Source organism: Rattus norvegicus, chromosome 7, assembly GCF_036323735.1.
Source record: "Rattus norvegicus strain BN/NHsdMcwi chromosome 7, GRCr8, whole genome shotgun sequence".
NCBI lineage: Eukaryota > Metazoa > Chordata > Mammalia > Rodentia > Muridae > Rattus > Rattus norvegicus.
The window spans coordinates 129077207-129098831 of NC_086025.1; the positions used below are offsets into that span (position 1 = coordinate 129077207).

General features: G+C 45.2%; 1 long non-coding RNA gene and 1 pseudogene across 2 annotated transcripts in view; both read right to left on the reverse strand.

The window, feature by feature from the left end:
* LOC134479558 (uncharacterized) overlaps positions 1-21625 on the reverse strand; it is a 170587-nt gene that overhangs the window by 103237 nt on the left and 45725 nt on the right. The window lies entirely within an intron of this gene.
* On the reverse strand, positions 12554-20514 carry LOC134479557 (histone deacetylase 1-like; annotated as a pseudogene).

Sequence of the window (21625 nt, forward strand, 5' to 3'; positions counted from 1 at the left end):
CTGGCCTTCCCTTTTCCCTTCTAAATCCCAAGGCTTGTATGCAAGTTGTGGTCTCATGCGACAGAGCCTGGATACTCCATTCTGGTGGCTTTCTTTTGTTTAGATAGTACCTATACCTAGTGGTCTGTCTTTAAGCTTCAAGTTCCCCAGCTCTTTAAATGTGTCAAGTCCACTGAAGAGTCTTTCGAAGGCATTAGCTATTTTGGACGTGTTTTCTGCCCTTGTGTCTTTATTTGACCATTTCTTTAGGGGGTGTGTCTTCAGTGAGATTCCCTGCCTGGTCATTAGCATTTGTATATGCTTTCCAAAATACCTTTTAACATAATACTCAGTTCTTTTAGATCCCCCTCCCTCTTTTAGACTCTTTTTTTAATTGTTTATGTTGTTGTCCTTGATGTTGTCTGGTGTGGTAGGTGGTGAATTGGGAGAGGTAAGATGTTGTTTCTTGTTCATCTGTTTGGCCAGGATCCAGGCTGAAGCTACCTTACAGTTTTACCGCTCTCCCATTTGTGGAAAACAATGGGGGTCTCTAATGGTGTCATCCCGAAGTGCCTTGTAGTTTTTTCTTTTATTCAGCCCCCAGCAAACAATGACTTGGGATTTCTAAGGTTCGTTGCTGTCTCTGGGTCCTAAGGTCTTCATTCCTCAAAGAGAAAAGGACTCAGGAAGCAGATCCTGAGTTTTTTGTTTTGTTTTGGTGTTTGTTTGGTTGTTTATAGTAATAGGCCTTCCTCCTGGCCTGGTTACAAACAGATATTCCGTAGGCTCTCAGCTTCCATCCACCCTACCTTTAATGGTCTTTGTGACTGTAGGCAAAGCAGAAAGTCCACACACAGATACGTCTCATTTTGGTTAGAGCAGCTCCCAAACTCAAGGTTCAGCAATTCACCAAGGCATTTAACAAAACTCTTCTTTTTCTTTTCTTTTCTTTTTTTTTTCCCCCGGAGCTGGGGACTGAACCCAGGGCCTTACGCTTGCTAGGCAAGCGCTCTACCACTGAGCTAAATCCCCAACCAACAAAACTCTTCTCGACTGCTGGCAAAGTAGCCCAGTCTTTTCCTAAACCCTGAAAGGATGCCTTGCCCTGCCTTTTTTCAGGGACGCCTGCCTTCCCTTAGACTTCAGGCCAGTTGATTTCTTTGTGAATTCAGTGTGAATTCAACTTTCTCCTAGACCCAAGAATCTGTGTGGTTTTTGTCAACCTGTCTCATTGTCAGTGGGGTGGGGAAGGAGCTCTTTTACCAGCTTTCATGTCCTCCTTGGAACCCTGAAATTCGAACATTCGTGTTTAGATGGCCTCCAGGGCTATTCCGTCATTTCCCTCAGGATCCCTGACTTTCGAAGTCCATCTCCCTCCCACACGTTTGCTAACAGAGGTTCTGCCAAAGAAGAAAGGGTTATGTGCTTTGGCTTCAGCAGCAGAAAGAGGCCAGTGTCTGGCAGATGACCAAGACATGATAAGAATGTTGACAGCAGATATTTGCAACCGAGGGTGAAATGCGACCGCCAGCAACGCACAAGCTCTTCTTCCCAAGTTGGGAATTTGATCAGCGGGATCTTTAACTTGCCATGATCCATCGCACTAGGAGGGTAACTAAAATAAAGGATGGGGAATCAGGGATGGCGACAAAGACTTTGGCTGAATTCCAGAGCTGGAGTTACTGACACAGCTGCATGTCCTCGCACCTAACAGAGTAGCAAGAGGCTAAAAATAGGCTCCTAAGGTAGCTGCGTAGACCTCATGGCTTTATTTACATCCCCAGGTCTACCCACCGCATGACTCCACAGAGATATCTGAATTCCACCGCAACAGATGTTTTAAAATCTCAGGAGATTTTTGGAGCCTACAATCTTTAAAATTAATTAAAAGTTGGCTTTCGGCATTATCTTATTAAGTATTCTAATGATAAATCCCAGTGTATAATTTTTATAACGTCAGGGGGGAAGGGGATTAAATTTTGGGAGGCATCTCAGCTCCTGAGTAATGTTTCCAATCCAGCAAAATCAGATGGCCTGATTTCCTTGTTCAGTGTTTTTGGTAGAAAAGGCAATTTTCAGGACTGAAATAGCAATCCCTTTGCCATCACGGACACTCTTAAAACCCATTTTTTAAACTCCTATACCCTTCCATGTGTAAATGAAAAAGGACTCCTGGAAATACACATTTTTCTATCTTGAAAGATAACTCACTCAAGCATAAAGTTAATACGATTCATTACACCAAAGTAAAAGTTGCACCAGAGCAAGCTCATGGCAGAGGGGTAAACACACCTCACAGGCTGGGGAGGGACTGCTGTCCCCAGTCTACCTCCTTTCGTTTCCATAAACATCCCATCCATTGCTCCTGCTGACAGAAGAGAGGGATAGCTCCCTCTGGAGCTCTGAGTTACGTCAGAACAGCGGTTCTCCACATTCCTAATGCTGCGACCCTTTAATACAGTCCCTTAGGCTGTGGTGACTTCCAATGAAAAAAATTATTTTCATTGCCGATTCATAACTGTAATCTTGCTACTCTTATGAATCGGAGTGCAAATATTTTTAGAGATAAAACTTTATCAAAGGGGTCGCAACCCACTGCCTTAGACACTTGACACTTCGGTGTTTATCCTAAGATCAATTAGAAGCCTTTGGTTAGTGAAGTAACTAGTTCAATCAGTACTTCAAATAAAAGTGACAAAACCAAGTCGGAGGGCTGCTGAGTCAGTATCCTACGGTTCACACACTGCGAACTTACTAACAGCAAGGCCTTAGGGAAGGATCTGAAGTTCCTCAGTGTTCTTTTATGTCAGGGTAAAAATTTTATTAACATTGCCAAGCTCAGAGCTATGAAGAGACAATACTCTTTTTCTCTGCAAGGCATCCATATCTTAATCTCTGGAACTTGTCAACACGTCCGGTCACATGGGAAAGGGGAATTAAGGTAACAGGTAGCCATTCATGTTACTACCTCATCTGCTCACATTTATTCAGACATATGTAGCCGTGCACTAGGTTCCTCTCTAGGAGTTTGTCCGTAGTGAAGTCAAACCACAAAATCTGTCCCTTCTGCCACCTAGCAGCAGGACACCACATCTGCTTGAACTTGGGTTTCCTTCGAACGTAAGTAAAAACCAAGGTTAGAGCGAAGGATCTGAAACGCTTGTACATGAAGTGATGTCTGGGTCAGGTACCTGTTCCACTCAATCATAGGGTGGAGGAGGCAGAGGGATAGCAGATGAAATTTGTCTGAGAGCAGGCTATAAAAATGCTTGCTCAATGATGAGATATTAGCCCTTCTCGGTCTTCAAAGAATGAGAGGACGTTTTCTAGTCAAGTGTTGAGGTGCTTTATACAGACAAATCAAGAGAAAGGGACGGATTATGTTTGGAGATGACTTGGGAGACAACAGGGAAGAGTACTGTTGAAGTTGTTAAGTACCTGTTGTGTGTGGTATATGCTTGGTAATTTGCAAATCCCTTGACCTTGGTAATAGTATAAAAGGTTGGTATTACTAATCCCTGTTTCACACCTTTTCTCTTACATCCTTGGTGGGTATGTGGATCTCTGCATCCATCCCCAAACTCCACGAGCCACCACCTCCCATTACTCATTCTGCCTTGGATGTTACGTCTAAGGACCTCGGGATTACATGGGTCCTGACTGGGAAATCTCCATCTTTTCACATCAGCTGATTACCAGCTCTGACTTCACCTTAATTCCCCTTTCCCACGTGACCTGACGTGTTGACAAGTTCCAGAGACTAAGACACGGGTGCCTTGCAGAGAAAAAGAGTATCATTCTGCCTACCTCACAGGGCTTGTTAGTGACAAAGCGACTAACTATCAGGATAGAGTATATTAGGGTTTTACCCCAGCTGATGGGGAACCACCGAGGGTTCTTAAGTACTAGAGAAATATAAATAAACTCTGTATTTCACATAAACAACCAGTGGATCACAGTGAAACAAGAAGCCAAAGAAGAAAAATGCAGATCATTGTTTGGTAGGAATTAGTGAGTCAGAAATGAAGGGAAGGATTGACAGATGTCTCAGAAGCAGAATGAGACTATCTGCTGGGATCTGACAGATGGATGGATGAATGGGGTGAGTGGGGGAGAGTTGCATGACTCTCAGTGCTCTAGCCTAGGTGGCTGGGCACCCGCCCGCCTTGTTCCTTACATTCCTGTGTGCTTGATGCTTTGGAGTTCAGTTATCTGTCTTAATCATCATCTGCCAAATACTTGTCCAGAGTCAGACTAGAAATAGAGCTGGAGGTTTTGGGAAGTTGATGAAATGAAAGCACACAATTCCCCTCGGTAAGGTTCTCACCTCCTGACTGACAGAGAAATGCACAATAAACATAAATAAGTATATATGAGTTGTATTAGAGTGTGGCTCAAGTCACCCGGGAAGAAGAACTAGCAGGGTAATTGGCTTCGGGAATATGAGGGTCAGTAGGGAAGACACCAGTGTTCCGGGTGCTCCAAGCCGGCCTTAGTCCAGAAAGAGACATTTGAGCACGAGCTTGAGAGAGATAAAGGGAGCCATCCTGTGAGCATCTTGGGAGGCTCATTCCTGCCAGGTGAGAAGTTACTACAGAGCCCTGCAGTTGGACGAGACTATGTTTGAAGAAAAATGAGAGAGCCTGGATGGCCATGGCAGAGTGAGAAAGGATTTAAAAGCGATTATCCCACCCGAGATGGAGAGACTGGCTTGACTGACAACTGGACTCTTGTAAGAAAAAAAGAGCCAAGAGGAAAAAAACCAGTGGTACCCCAGTGTCTAGGGACAGCAAGATGTGCTCCAACTGTGTCTACCTCTTCACTCTCCCTGTTGTCTTGGAGTCTCCATACAGGATACGACTGACGATAAGCTCATGTTTGCTGAGCTCCAACCATATGGTGGACTCTATGTCTGTCACTGTGACTGTCCATGGACTCCTGGGAGGTGCACAGGCTGGTTGATCCCTGTCAGCAGGGAAATGGTCCAAGTTTGGAGCTAAAAACTAACAGCAAAAATCCCTCTCATCTGGACGTGTTTCTCCATGTTCTGTACTACATAAACAGTCAAATAATGCAGGAAGAGGTCCTTCCTGAGCCAGCAAGATGGCTTCCTACATAAGCCTGAAGACTTGAGTTCTAACCTACAACGAAGAGGGAGAAACAGTTCCCAAAAATCTACCCCTGACCTGCTGTGCACAGATATTCCCCCACAATAATAAAATAAAGTATGAATCAGAAGTCCTTCTTATATAAAACGCTCTTCTCTCCCCTTCCTCAAATCCCATCACCAATAGCTCACCTCTTAAATAAAAAGTTAAGTGGGTGGCCTAAAACCTCCTTACATCTTTTAGTGAATTGGCAAGCCATACACTCACCCACCCATTCATTCACATATTCACCCACCTACCTTCCCACTCGTCCAATCATTCATTCATTTATTCACTCACCCATACCTATTCACTCTCACACATCCAGTCATTTATCCATCCACCCACCCATCCACCCATCCACCCATCCACCCATACACCCATACACCCATCCACCCATACACCCATACACCCACCCATCTATCTACCCATTTACCCACCCATACATTCACTCACCCATCTACTCTCTCACCCACCCACCCATCCACCTCCCCACCCATCTACTCTCTCATCCATCCACCCATCCATCCATCCATCTGTTCATTTGTGCACCCATATCAAAAGAAGAGTTCCTAATCAGTTATAAAAATATTGGATTCTGGGCTGTGGCTTTTCTACACGGTGAAAGGGACTTGACAGCTAAAAGTCTATACAGAACACCAAAAGTGGGGCCTTAAGGACAAATTGCACTTGCACGAAGCTTTGCCTCTGGAGAAGTTCACATCCGTCACTCGGTAACCATTAAGTCACAGCACAGAGGATGATGCTCCTCCTTTCTGCTGGGTAGTGTTCCCTCCATAGCTAATTGCCTTCCATCTCTGGCCTGGTCCGTGTCAGTTTGGCACACTGTTATTACGTACAGTAATGGTGGGTAAGATATTAGCTTGTCATCATATATAAATGTGTCTAAGAAAAACTCATTTCCAAGAATCATTTTTGAAAATGAAGCCAGAAGAGAGGTAAAAGCTTATTTTCTGTCTCCAAGGACAACATAAAATAACTCGGAGGCTTGTAATGATCATTTGAGGTGGGCTTTGTGCCCCGTGGGAATACCAAACACTCTGGGACGTTAGATGAAACCAGGAAACAGTTAAGCTGGATGTAAGCAGCCTTTCAGCCTTCCTCTGCTCCTCCTGGGCCATTTTCTCCTTGAGGATGTGAACAGCCCACTTCCCATGAATCTATTTATTGTACTATTATGGTTAATAGCACATGACCAGAAAATAATTTTTAATATTTTCCCTTTGGTGCCATTAGGTTTAATTTCCTTGTTTCGATAACACAGCATCGGAGCCTTGTCTGGCAGAAGAACTTTTCTCTTTTATTATCTATTAAAGTAATACTTTAATTTACTATAAAATGTATACTTCGTACAACTCTTCACAGGGTTTGTACTGGTCCCGAGAGCCAAGCGCATTCTGTATGCCGGGGTTTGCCCGGCTTGTTTCAGACAGCGCTTTTAACCACTAAGCAATCACTATGTAAAATAGAGACATCGTGTCCCCAGAACGACCGTGCCTGCTCGTGGGAGGCGTTCAAGGTGCATGACAAATGAACACTGAAATGACCACCCTCACCTGTGATCACACACAACGGCCAATCAGTTTTCTGAATCAAAACTTTCCTCACCAAGAGTGAAGAAAAAGGACTTAGATGCCTACTCACCCAAAAAGCAGATATTTAGGGTACCGGGGGGCACGGGGTTAAACCTTCACTGTCACAAGCAGTTGCTAAAGACCTGTCCTTGATAAGAAGTCAATTCTGGGTGCTAAAGACAGACACAGTGCCTGCCCTACAGAGACTTAATAGTCTAGCACGAACCTGGTATTCCTGCCATAGGAAACCATGAGGATCTCAAGTCTCCAAGTTGCTTCCCTTGCCAGGCCTCCGGTCCTCCAGGGTGCCACTCCTCTGGCACCAGAAGAATATATCACGCTATGGTTCTGTGGCTGAATGACCTGAGTTCAAGTCTCAGTCACTCAAATGCTACATCTGTGGCTTTGGGTAGATTTCTTGCTCTTGTATCACAGGTTCCTCCTTTGCAAGGTAGGAATTAAGATCCCTCACAGACATATCGTGATAATAAGCTTGTGTCTGACAAACGTGTAAAATATCATAGGCACAGTGCACATACATTCTGTTAACACAGGATAATATTTGGTCGTCGGGGATATTTTTGCACACGTGCTATGATTATTAAGTCCTAACCAATATACATATTCTCAGCAGAAACGTGCTCATTAGTCTTTAGAATTACACACAATCCTTATAAAACATTTAAATCATAGAGAGAAGGGCAGCGTGACTCTGTAATTCTGTTCCAAAGATGGCCACAGTTCATTTTGGCAGGTCTTCTGGATGGTGGTTTTTAAAAGCGTAGACCTATTTTCAACAGCAACAAAAGGCTTCATTCTGTGCACCCAGTTCTCCGGGTGGCCTGTTGGTTAACAAGCTTGCATGGTCTGTTCAGGTGATCTGGACGTAAGGATCTATAATTGACATAAGCATCGCTTCACTCAGGGGCACATAGACTCGCTACTCCTTACACAGTAGGGCTGCAGAGACCAAGCTGAGGCAGATACATTTAAAGGAAATCATTGAAGTCATGCTGTATTTCCATAGTCAGAAAGGTCTGAGTATGTGTGTGCATAAAATATCACACAGCAAAGTTAACCTGACCCGAAGTCTGTACACCTCAGTGAACTTCCACACAGAACAGAAGCTGTGGAGATCCACAAAAAAGTTCACACACTCGGTGTCTATTTTATACACTCACCCACGACCCAACCCAAAACCTCCAAAAACTTTGGTGCGTGATGGTTTTGTTTATTTTCAAGGTTTTTCTAATAAAGTTTTGTTTAGTTGAAGTGAAGCTTTCAACTAAGATGATGAATCTATTTCTCAGGGTGGTCTAAAGACAAAATAAATTACAACATGAATGTGCCAGAGCTCTACTGACTGCCTAGAGGATGCTGGCAGCCACTGCAATGTCTGACACTAGCAGGGACAGTTAGTCTTCTGTTTATCTTTGCTATAAGGTCTATGCTGTCCTGGAGCTTGCTAGGTAGATCAGGCTGGTGCAGGTTGATGTCATTATGCAGGTGAAGGCAGGTACAAGATAAAACGAGGCCTGTCATTGGACGAGAAGAAAGGGAGGAGGGAACAGAGGTTTTAGGAGGAGGAGGAGCAGCAGCAGAAAGGAGGGAGAGGCAACATGGAGGCAGACATAAACGATCCTCGCCATGCATCTCTACATAAATACAGGTTGTTATGAATATTTCTTAAGGGATGGATTTCTAAAGGTCAGTTTACCTTATCTAGGTGGGTGGTTTATATCCTTATCAATTGGTTGTAAGTTAATTGTGTGGATGTGTTGTACATTGAGCAATGATTTCACCGGGTTGTTGGGAGTGTGAACAGAGTCTATGACAGGAAGCTGTGGTAGGCTATAGAATGCTTGGGGCTAGTGTGGCTGGGGCCACGGCTAGCACGGCCCAAGGAACGAGATGTGAGTGTCAGGCGTGTTAACAACCCGCCAAGAGGACAGTGTGTGAAAAGTGGCTGACAGAGAAACAGCTAGAGAGCATGAGGATGGAGTAGGAACTTGATGGAACCGGTCGTGTGCATTTTTAAACATACCTGTTTTTTTAAACAGGCTGGCCTTGAATTCAAAGATCCACCAGTCTCCACCTCCTGCGTGCTGAGATTAAAGGTGTGGGCCACAACGCCCGGCCCTAACTTTAAGCCTTAACAACCCTCAGAGTGAAACAGCCCTGGATCTGCCTTGGTTCTTGGATTCTATTCTTTAATGACTAGGCACTCCTCCAAACCTCAGCCAGGAAATAACGTCTTATCGCGATCCTTTCAACCGCTGAAAGTGATCCACACGGTACTTGTCGATTAACGTGACAGGTTAAAAATATGTCTGATGACACCGAAGGGATAGCGCTTGTAATCAATGTCATTACATCACTCAGCTTGCCTACGGTGAGAGATTGGTTACCGCTGGGCACCCAGTGGCTGGCAAGGAGGAGAGTGGGTGATTGCTGAACAGGAAGGACTCATTTCTGCTTTTTATGTCAAAGTTTCCCCCAGTCAAGTTTTTTACCATTCACTTGAGGAGCTGGGAGTGCTTTGCAGAGGACTATCCAGCATGCTGCAGGATGTGTATGCCAGTGGCATCTCCCTCTACTGAATTCTGACAACCAAAAATAGTCCCAGACGTTGTCAAATGTTTGCTTGGGTGTGAACCACTGGTATAACACCGGTATGTATTTGTCTAGCATTTTCCCTTGGGAAATCCGTGTGATCTATGATTGTGTGTCGGTAAGGTAGATACTCTTCCCCAACCCTTCAGAGATGGGTGAACGACGAACCTCTTCTGCTGAATGTTCTGAGATCAGGATGGACATTTGAAGCCATCAAGACGGCATGAATGGTCAAGATGGAACGGTTTTCATTTAAAAATGTTTATTTTAGCAGCACACACAGCCAATGCCTTATTACTTCAAACACCACAAAAGAAATGACCACTTAGCTAGTATCAAAGAGGACCCTAAATAAAAATAAGAGAGGGTGGGAGAGTTAGCTCAGTGGTAGAGCGCTTGCCTAGCAAGTGCAAGGCTCTGGGTTCGGTCCTCAGCTCTGGGGGGAAGAGGGGACGAGATGCAGCCATGAGATTCAGAAGTAATTTTAAGTTGAATCCATTGGTGGTTGAGATAATACTGTGGAGAGCAATTGGCTTGTCCCTGCAGAGATAGAAAATGGGGTAACATGCAAATGACTCCAGGAGGTGAGGTGGTGTATCTTTGGGGGGGGGTTGCCCATCCCACCCATAAAGTCTGCACATTAATGTGGTTGAAGAAAAACACAGAGATTAAACTAGGTTAAAAAAAAATAGCACAGACAGGCTTCAAGCTCCACCATCTTGGAGAAAGGAACCAATCTACAGATAGTGAGGGAGGTTTCCAGATTCCACTTAAAGAGCTAGAATCTCAAGGAGACGGGAAATAAGAGCAGGGACAACCGGAAATCCATCAAGGTCATCAATTCGGGCCGAACCCTGTGCGCTGTGAGCGGACCTCTATTAACTTGCGGGCGTCACTTTACGGGCTGTGCGGAGAGTGACACGGATGGATGTCTGCTTGCGTTCAGGCTTTTTACTGCATCAGGACTCAGGTTCAGACACCGAAAATGTCATCACATTAAAAACAATCTGCTTCACATGTATGAGGTGATAGGATTGGGGTTAACGAGCTTGTGCCTGGGATATCGATCCAAACGTGAATACCTTGCAATTGGCCATCAGTCCGCGTCAGCTTATAGCCAAGTGAGGCGGTCCGGATGGGCACTTTATTCACTGAGACAACCCCAGATCCCCACAGAACTTGCTCACTGAATGGACGGTTGCCAAACAGCAACCCCTTTTCCTCCCCAACCCCCACATTCCTACTCCTGGTAAAATCCTAAATGTCTAGGAGAATACAAAAACGCTCTGAGGCCCGCCATGATTCCTCAGCCCTCAGCCCCATCAGTGATTTAAGACGCAATGAAGGGCCTGCCCTCTCCTCAGCGAGCATGGCTTTCATTCTTTTGTTGCCACAAATCCAGGTTTTGAAAGATTTAATCTGCAACTGCCAACCTCGCTTAAAATAAAACTGGTATGAAGTCACACCCGCCACACCCAGCTCTAATCTCCTACGACTCTAAGTAACACTTTTCAATCACACTGGTTCTTTTAATTTTTTTTTTTTACTGGATATACTTCTTTATTTACATTTCAAATGTTATTCCCTTTCCCGGTTTCCTGTCCATAAGCTCCCTATCCTCCCCCATAAGGTTGTCCCCCCCACAATCCACCATCCTCTTACCACCACCCCATTCCCCTGCACTGGGGGGTCGAACCATGGCAGAACCAAGGGCTTCCCCTTTCACTGGTGCCCCAACATTTCTTTTTCCGGGGCTGGGGACAGAACCCAGGACCTTGCGCTTCCTAGGTAAGGGCTCTACCACTGAGCCAAATCCCCAACCCCCCAACATTTCTATTCTCTGCTACATATGCAGCTGGAGCCATGGGTCAGTCCATGTATAGTCTTTGGGTAGTGGTTTAGTTCCTGGGAGCTCTGGTTGGTTGGTATTGTTTTTATGGGGTTGCAAGCCCCTTTAGCTCTTTCAATCCTTTCTCTAATTCCCCCAAAGAGGGGCCTGTTTTCAGTTCAATGGTTTGCTGCTAACCTCTGTATTTGACACGTTATGGCTGTGTCTCTCAGGAGAGATCTATATCCGGTCTCTTTCATCATGCACTTTTTAGCTTCATCAATCTTATCTAGTTTTGGTGGCTGTATATATATGGGCCACATGTGAAGCAGGCTCTGAATGGCCCTTCCTTCAGTCTCTGCTCTAAACTTTGCCTCCATATCCCCTCCTGTGGATATTTTTGTTCCCCCTTTTAAGGAGTGGAAGCATCTGCCATTTTGGTCATCCTTCTTGAGCTTTTTTGGTCTGTGGATTGCATCTTGCGAAATTCAGGCTAATATCTACTTATCAACGAGTGCATACCATGTGTGTTTTTCTGTGATTGGGTTACCTCACTCAGGATGATATTTTTTAGTTCATTCCATTTGCCTATGAATTTCATGAAGTCATTGTTTTTAATAGCTGAGTAGTATTCCATTGTGTAGATGTACCACATTTTTTAATCCATTCCTCTGTTGAAGGGCATCTGGGTTCTTCCAGCTTCTGGTTATTATAAATAAGGCTGCTATGAACATAGTGGAGCACATGTCTTTGTTGTATGTTTGAGCATCTTTTGGGTATATACCCAGGAGAAGTATAGCTGGGTCCTCATGCTCATGGATTGGCAGGATTAATATAGTAAAAATGGCCATTTTGCCAAAAGCAATCTATAGATTCAATGTAATCCCCATCAAAATTCCTACTCAATTCTTTATGGAGATAGAAAGAGCAATTTGCAAATTCATTTGAAATAACAAAAAACCAGCATATTGAAAACTATACTCAACAAGAAAAGAACTTTTGGGGGAATCACCATTCCTTACCTCAAGCAGTATTACAGAGCAATAGTGATAAAAACTGCATGGTATTGGTACAGAGACAGCAGATAGATCAGTGGAACAGAATTGAAGACCCAGAAATGAACCTACACACCTATGGTCACTTGATATTTGACAAAGGAGCCAAAACCATCCAATGGAAAAAAAGATAGCATTTTCAGCAAATGGTGCTGGTTCAACTGGAGGGCAGCATGTAGAAGAATGCAGATCGATCCATTCTTATCACCCTGTACAAAGCTTAAGTCCAAGTGGATCAAGGACCTCCACATCAAACCAGATACACTCAAACTAACAATAGCAAAAAGTGGGGAAGTGCCCCCGCCAGCGGGGACCCATTTATTCAGGGTCCCGAAGAGGCCTTCTACCTGTGTATCAATGGGGGTGAAAAGGAGACCAAGCAAAAGTTCTGTTGTCAAGGTCTCGTTTATTGAGAGAAATGTACAGCATTTAAAGCTCTGAGGCAGGAATAGAAGTGGGAACTGAAGCTTAGAGTGGGGGAGTATTGGGAAGTGCCCAAGGATATAAGGTGAATCACTACACTGCAAGATATCCTCCTATAACAAAGAGGCAACAGTCTTCCGGGGACATGTTCTTTGAAAAGGTCGAACCCTTCTCAGGAATCATCTGCTCAGGGACATCCGGTGTTTTGCTCAGGCTGAAACATCCTGTGATTGCTCCCAGGGTCTTCCTGGGAGAGGCTTTTGTCCAACAATCTCATAATCTTACAGCAGCCACCTGAGCTATGCAGTCACAAAGCGGCCAGGCCCAAATCCAATATGGCTCCCTACAGGGAAGAGTCTTGAACACATGGGCACTGGAGAAAATTTCCTGAACAAAACACCAATGGCTTATCCTCTAAGATCAAGAATTGACAAATGGGATCTCATAAAACTGCAAAGCTTCTGTAAGGCAAAGGACACTGTTGTTAGGACAAAATGACAACCAACAGATTGGGAAAAGATCTTTACCAATCCTACAACAGATAGAGGGCTAATATCCAAAATATACAAAGAACAAGAAGTTAGACTCCAGAGAGCCAAATCACCCTATTAAAAAATGGGGTACAGAGCTAAACAAAAAATTCACAGCTGAGGAATGCCGAATGGCTGAGAAGCACCTAAAGAAATGTTCAACATCCTTAATCATCAGGGAAATGTAAATCAAAACAACCCTGAGATTCCACCTCACACTAGTGAGAATGGCTAAGATCAAAAACCCAGGCGGCAGCAGATGCTGGTGAGGATGTGGAGAAAGAGGAACACTCCTCCATTGTTGGTGTGGTGCAAGCTAGTACAGCCACTCTGGAACTCAGCCTGGAGGTTCCTCAGGAAATTGGACACTCCAGACTTTTTCTTTAGTGCATCATCCACGACATCGGCCAAAATATAAGCCAGTTCTTCTCAACCTGTGGGTCGAGACCCCTTTGAGAGCTATCAAATAATCCTTTCACAGGGTCACCTAAGACCATCAGAAAACACAACTCTTTATAATTCGTAACAGTAGCAAAGCAGTTATGAAGTAGCAACAAAAAAAAATAATAATTTAACGTCTGGGACGGGGGTTTTACCACAGCATGAGGAACTGCGTTGAAGGGTTGCAGCATTAGGAAGGTGGAGAACCACGGATGCAAACCATTAAGTAGCAGTGACAATTTGTCCATTTAACTCCAGAACAGGACCTCAAAGGCTGTGGATCCTAGCACTTGCACGTTACCTAAAGGGAGGGAGGGTCTCCAAGAGGCGTGAGGCACCAACCTTCACAGTGAGACAACCTTCACGTCATAACCCACCCTCCGAGAGAGCAAGGGCGGTGAGTCGGGAAGCAAACTGCAGTGAACTGACCTGGAACTTAACAGTGGGCGCCAAACCCACACTTAGCCTGCATCGGACGCATAAGGATTTGGCAAGCCCTCAAATTTCTCTGGACATCAGTTCCTGGGTAGGTGAGTGCTGTCTCCCCGGGGACGGGTGTGAGCTGAGAAGGTAATGCTTTTGTGGGTGCTTGTCTCTTGCCAGGTATCCCAAGAAAACTCTTATTTATGTATTTGTTTGTTTTTAAGAAATGTGCTGTTTTGTTACAGAGTCTCACACAAAATGAAAATATCTCAAAAAGGAAGCTAGGCTAACAATCTCCACATGCATGATTGGGGGAGTCGGGGCAATGTAAGTCTTTCTGCTTGCCCAGGGTGGGTGGGGAGGTAGAAACAGAACCAATCTAAAAATGGCTGATATTACCCAAGTCTGAAAAGGGGGTCCCAGGAGACCCAGTCAGCCCTTCTGAAGAGCTTAACAAGGGCATCTTAGCAGAGCTCCAAGTAGGCACTTGGCAGGTCAGGATTTTGTCTTCTCCTTGTTTCCTTTTCACTTAGACCCTGCTTGATTCAAAAGGAAGAACTGGGGCAGGACAGGGAAGGGAGCTCCGGGAAGAGTTCTCCCAGCACCACTGCTCTGTGCGCTGGTCCCTGGTTCCTGCCTAGTCCCTGGGGATGCTATATTTAATATATTTTATAAAAATACACAGGAATAGAAAATATAAAGTCTGAGAAACCGAGGGCAAGTGAGGGACTTGGGGAGAAGATGGAGCTGCAGACCTTGCTCAGGCCAACTTGACCTCTTCTTTGACCCCTTTAGCTTCTGGCTTCTCTCCTCCTTGGCTTTCTCCTCTTCTGTGACTTTTGTCTCTTCGGGATCTTTTTCTTTCTCATCCTCTGTTCTGACTCTTTTTGGAGTTAGGAGGGTTCTTGCGACCGCCTTCTCCCTCCTCATCGGAGTCAGAAAATTCTTCCTCACGGGCAATTCGTTTGTCAGGGTCTTCCTCATCCTCACCACCACTCTCTTCTGGGAAGGCATCCTCTGGGATGGCCTGCGTTTGGAGCTCAGGGGGATGGGTCAGCATTCTCAGGTTCTCAAAGAGCCGCTGCTTGATCTCCTCCAGGCGTTCATTAGGGTTCTGGTTAGCCATGTTGGAAAGGCTGATATGAAGCTTGAAATCTGGTCCAAAGTATTCAAAGTTGTCATCGTATGGTAGCTCATTAGGGATCTCTGTGTCCAGGACCACAGCTGTTTCGTAAGGTGTTAGCATCGGCAAGTTGAAACTCTTCACAAACTCCACACACTTGGTGTGCGCTCTTTGATGGTCAGACTGGAGCAACCTAGCCGACCCCCAGCCAGGGAGTCTGAGCCGCACTGTAGGACCACTGTGCTAGGCTAGAACATCTCCATTACTTTGGACATGACTGGCTTGAAGATGGCATCATGGGACTCGTCATCAACGCCGTCTCGCAGTGGGTAGTTAATTGCCAGCCCCATATCCCGTAGGTTCCCAGTTCCTGGGAAGTACTCTCTGTAGTTATGAGCAGACACAGTGATGACCTGGTCTGTGGTACAGAAGGCCTCTTCCACACCAACACCATGGTGAACATCAATGTCCATACACAGCACACTCTGGTGATACTTTAGCAGTTCCAGGATGGCCAAGACGATATCATGGATGCAACAGAAGCCAGAGGCTTCAGACTTCTTTGCACGGTGCAGGCGTCCCAGCCCAGTTCACGGCGATGTCCGTCTGCTGCTTATTAAGTTTCACAGCACTTGCGACAGAGCCACCTGTGAACAACTGACAGAACTCAGACAAGCCATCAAATACTGGACAGTCCTCACCCACGTTGAATCACTGCAGCTGCTAGCTGTATTCAGATATGTTATTTGGGCAAATAGAACCCAAGAATTTAACGTAGTCATCGCTGTGGTACTTGGTCATCTCCTTAGCATTGGCTTTGTGAGGACAATAGACGTCCATTTTTCGGTAGAGACCATAGCTGAGCAGCAAATTGTGAGTCACGTGCATTGAGTGAGGCTTCACTGGGTGCCCTTGTCCAGAATTGTAGTTTCCAACATCCCAGTCGTAGCCGTAACAGAATTTCTTCTGCCTGGGCCTCCCATCAGTCTTCCTTTCCTTTCTTTAGCTATCCCAGCGTGGTGCAAATCAATCCTACACAGGGTAGTAATAAGGCATTTTTTAAAGCTAAAGGATTAAAAACAAGAGCAGAAAGTCCACGAATCCATGGCTGCGTGGTTGTATCCATTCTCGCCTCACACACAACTCTTAACTGTGCTGGAGAAACCCTCACCACCACTGCTCAAACTGGCTCAGCTCTTAGCTCCAGAACCGGACACAGAACTCCTAAGAACCAGGTCAAAAGTGTAAGCAGGCCAGAGGCTGACACAGGGTCATCTTTGACAACAGCAACACTAGAGGGAGACGCTCTCCTTCTCACCCGAAGACAGCCTCCCATCCCCATCTCTAAGCACCCCAAGGCTTCCACACAGACCTCAGCAAGAGTCAAGTTCAGCGGCTGCTGGCAAAGGCAGGGTGGGCAGCCGGTGCCAATTGAGGTGGGATCAATGAATCCCAACAGGACAACAATTTCCTTCCCAACGTTGTTCAGCAAATCCTTCCGAAGTTAAAAATCAGAGCGCCATAACCTAAAGCCCGCTGTGGAGGAACACACTCGGAAGCCCTAGCATTTGAGAGGCTGAGGCAGGAGAATGGAGAGTTTCGGGAACATCCTCGGCCACATAGCAAACTCAAGCTCAACCTGAACCACATAAAACTCTGCCTCAAAAACAAACATTAATTTTAATAATAATGACTTTGTTTGGTTTAGTGTAAAGAGCTATTTAGTAGTCTGAAATATCAAAGAAAATATCTGATACTGGCCATAACAGTAAGTGTTGATTTCATACGGTATACAAAGCTCTAGGAATACTTTCGAGTTTTTTTTTTAAACCTTTTTCCAGCCAGCCAGCTAGTCAACAAGCATTATTAACTTTTTTCTGTTAGGAAATTTATGTCATAGAACATGATTTGGGTGTCTCCTACAACCTCAGAATTTCAGAGGTAGAGGTGGGGAAATCAGGAGTTCAAGGCCAGCCTGGGCTACAAAGTATGGTTGAGGCTAGCCTGAGCTACTTCTCTACCACTTGGTAGCTGTGAAACCTAACAAGTTAATTAACTTGTTCCTTCATTTTCTCTTGTGTAAGAGAATAATGGTACCCTGCCCACTTGGGCTGATAGGGAGTCGATTGAATCCATACATGAAAATACTTTCAGTGCTCGACATATTAAAACACGTAGCCCATCACTTGACCCAGAATCACCACGCATTTGTACATATATAATTACCTCACTGTTATTTATACCAGGAACTGTCTTGGGCCTGAAACGAAAGCAAAGGCCTTATAGTTTGTTGGGAACTCCAAAATTATACAATTCTATTAAGGTGTGATGGTAGAGAAACAAAATGCTTCGCAGCCCAAAGCATCGGAGTTAGAGAGCCAGGTAAGTTTCCAGTAGAGCCCTGTTGTTGTAATATATATTTGATAACTGTTAGCTCACGTTATGATCTAGCCAGCCCCAATAATTAAGGCAGAGTCCTATGGATTTAATCAGCCTTAGCACAATTAATGGAGGATTACCCCTAAACTGGCTATTCCCAGATACATTCTTCAAGTTACTTTGCTGTTTGAATCTCACCCGGGGTTATTTCTGCTCTATCAGCCTATCCTTGGGCACACTTCTCGGGGCCACGCACTCCTGGTTGATCCCATTTAATGGAGACCTCCTGCTCTGTCTTTTTCCTTCTCTCCCACCTATTCTCTTTCCATTATTCTGTCTCCCCCATATTCATTCTCATATTCATTCTCATTCTCTCTCTCTCTCTCTCTCTCTCTCTCTCTCTCTCTCTCTCTCTCTGCCTGTCTCTGCCAGTGACTGGCAGCCTAGCAACAGAAGCCCACCTACTTCTATTCTTTCCTCTTCTGCTTAACCAATAGCTTTACATTGGGGAGCAAGGTTTACACAACAAAGGCCAGTGTACTTGAGAATTCACTCAACCCCAGACCTTGAGGTTCAGAATTCGGCATTTATATATACAGCACCAGAGCAACCCCCAACAGAGACCAAATGGGGCGCTGTAAGCAGCAACTGCAGCCTCTGCTGCAAAAACCACCCCTGAAAGCTGCCTTGAGGTTTGCAGACGAAAGCCGAGTCTTTTAATAGCTAGTCCTAGGTCGGAAAACATCTGGGCAAGTCATTTCACGACCCCCCCCGCTCCCGTTTTCCATACAGTACCAATCTTTTGGGATACTTAGGAAAGTAACTGAAGTTACTGCCTGGACTCCAAGGACCTGTGAGTAATCCAGAGGGACGTGGAAATCTGGGATGAGTCCAGTGCAGAACTGTCACGTTGACTACCCTCTCTTAGAAGATAGCACTTAGTACCCATACTGCCCATGCTAAGGGTGTAATAAAATCCCTATCCTAGGGCTGGAGAGATGGCTCAATGGTTAAGAGCACTGACTGCTCTTCCAGAGGTCCTGAGTTCAAATCTCAGCAACCACATGGTGGCTCACAACCATCTGTAATGGGATCTGATGCCCTCTGCTGGTGTGTCTGAAGACAGCCGCAGTGTATTTAATATATAATGAGTAAATAATTGCTTTTAAAAGCCCCATCCTGACCCATTAGAGAACATCCATTCATGTAAGGTACAAGTATTCTTGACCCGAACTGATGAAATTCAGAGAAGTGTACCAGTGATGAAAACCATCTCCGGTACATACACATTGGAACAAATTAGAGAAATTCCAAACAGCATAAAAGGTACAGGGAAAAGTCGCTAGGAATTCTGTCACCACAGTTGAGAGTTTTGACAGATTCCTTCGCAGTCTTTATTTTAAGCACTGTTTTTCTTAAAATGGCTGCAATTATATCACACAGCCCTAAGGCAAAGAAAAATGGCCACTTGTCCGTCTGTGTGGCAGGGGGAGTCCACTATGCATCATTTACTCTTTGTGGTCCTTGGTGCTGTACCACACCGGCCCAAACCGTGCCCTGAGACAAAAGACACATCCACCCCCTGAATTTAGCGCTTCTCGTGTAAATGAACGTATTACTGGGTTTGAGTCTCCAGCTACACCATAAAACCACACCATTGTGGGTTTTTATCTCCAGCGTTCTGCTGCTCACTGCGTGTCTGGAAAATGGCACAACATTTTTTTGGTTGTATTAAATTATTACGTGGATAAAATACACTTTTTTAAATATCGTAAATGTTTTTGCTTGCATATTAAAAGAGCCTCGGCTCCATTCTCTCATTTCGTAACTGGAAACCAAAAATAGTTAAGGAATTGAAGTTGGCCCAGGGGAGCCGCGCTCCAGCCCGGCAGGCTACTGTGGGCGGCACCGATACTCACCCTTAAGGCACCACTGAGTCAGGGACTCGGTTCCTGGTGGGAGGTGGGGGGTTAGGAGGGGGAAGATGGGAAGATGGGAAGATGTAGAGACCTGGGAGAGAAAGGTGCTGAGAGAGAAAGCTCAGGAGACCAGCCCCAGAGTGCCTGGCGGCCGGAAGCTGCAACCCACGGCGCTGACGGAGAGATTATTCTTGCATCTGGCTTCAGTTTATCGGATCTTCTTGCACTGTGTACAGGCACAGTTATTGATATGTGTTCAAGATGAATGGGATGGGAGAAAATACCTCTGACCCGTCTAGGGCAGAGACCAGAAAACCCAAGTAAGGTCCTGCCGCTCCAGCGTAACCGTGAGCAGGAGATAAGTACATGGAGGAACTCGCAGAGCTGATCTTTGCAAATCTTAATGGCGCCATCTTAATAGAAACTGTGAGGCAGATCCACCAGACCAGAGAGCAAGAGAAAGAAGCCACTGCCCACAAAGACGAAGTGCATGAAGTCAGATATGCAGTCCACAGGGCAGGGTGTCATTGACAAGGACACACTGGAGCCTACGTATGTCGCTTAAGGCCCTCGAACTCAGAAGGCCCTATGTGCGTGACCCGAGACTGAAGCATCCATCTTTGGCCAGGCTGGCTGTTGGGTTCTGAATCATGCCTCCTTAGACTGGTCATTTCACGCACCAGTGGTGGCAGCACAGGGTACTCTCACAGCTGGATTCTGTGGTGCCCATTCCCCAGTAGGCACGATGGGCCGGGAAGTGCTGCTGTCAATCATTCTGCTCTGTGACATTGACATCGCAGTGCTGCTTTCTGGGCTCTGACAGGTGTGACGCACCTAGTCAGGGACAACTAGCACAGGCAGAGTTCCATCTCCAGGAAGCCAAGATTGTCGGAAGGAGTGTCCAGTTGTTGACAGATGAGAAGGCTCCTGAGAGAGGCTGTTAACATTAACAAGTATCTGTTCCCGTTTTTCTATGTTAAAAACCAAATTAGTTTCCCCTAACTCATCAAAAAACTATTTCTGAATTGTTTTTAGATCAATGAGATGGTTTGATTGGCCTCTCCTCCCTTCCCCTCCCCACCTTCTCTTGTCCCTCCCTATTTCATTCCTTTAAAACAAAAACAGCAACAGCAGCATCCACCAGGGAAGCCCTTTGCTTCTCTCAGTGCTGTGCCAGCCACTTGCAGCAGCTCCCCAGTGACCGTGCATTTCCTGTCAGGGAGAGGAATGAAGTGGACCCGGAATGCCAGGTCAGGCTGTGACACCTGCTTAGGAAGCCTGGGCTGCCCCATCAGCTCAGGCCTCCAAAATGAGAGAACGTGCTAATGAAATCGACCGCAGACCTCACGACAGATCTAACCTCTGCCTTGTGGGGTTTTGTTTTTTTATAATTTTGTTTTTAAGCACTTCTGATGAAGCCGAGGTTTTGTAAGGTTCATAGAAATCCAGTTTATATGTCAACGGGCAGTAATTTTAAGTCCCGAACTTAAGTGTTTTAACTGTATAATTTTGTGAGGTATACACATGGTGGGATGGACTCAAACAATGAGGCACACTTCAGTATTAAATTAGAGGTCTTCAGAGCAGGGCCTCCTAGACGTGTCCCATAAAGGCTGCCGGTGCCTTGACTAGAGCCAATTTGTAGGCTTAAGACCTTTTGTTTTCTAAACCTTGAGATTCTGCTCATGAATCACATATCCAATCTTTATGATATGCAACCGCTGTAGGAACCAAGTCTTGGTTTTATGTTTTTAGTCTTTCTTAATAAACCTTAGAAAGACTACATTACTAAGCAGCAAAAAAAAAAAAAAAAAAAAAAAGGAAGCTGCTCTGAGTAAGACGGACTAACTGCCAAAAACCTCAGATGACTGGGATCTGGTATATTCTGGAATCTGAGCACTTTAATTACTATTCATATCTTAAAAGCCATATCTTATGCAGTTCACACAGATGGGATAATAGAAACATTCTTTTCGTCGTGGCAGTTTCTTCAAATGCAGTGCCTCTTAAACTGCCCCCTCCCAGCTATCCTCTGCCAGACATCTTAACTGCATCCCACAGAGCCAGTGTTAATGGCCAGCATGCATTTCTAAGGGCTGTATCGGTCCATGATTATTTTCCATATTGCTTGAGTCATGAAAAAAATCATATACATATGTGGGTTGTCACC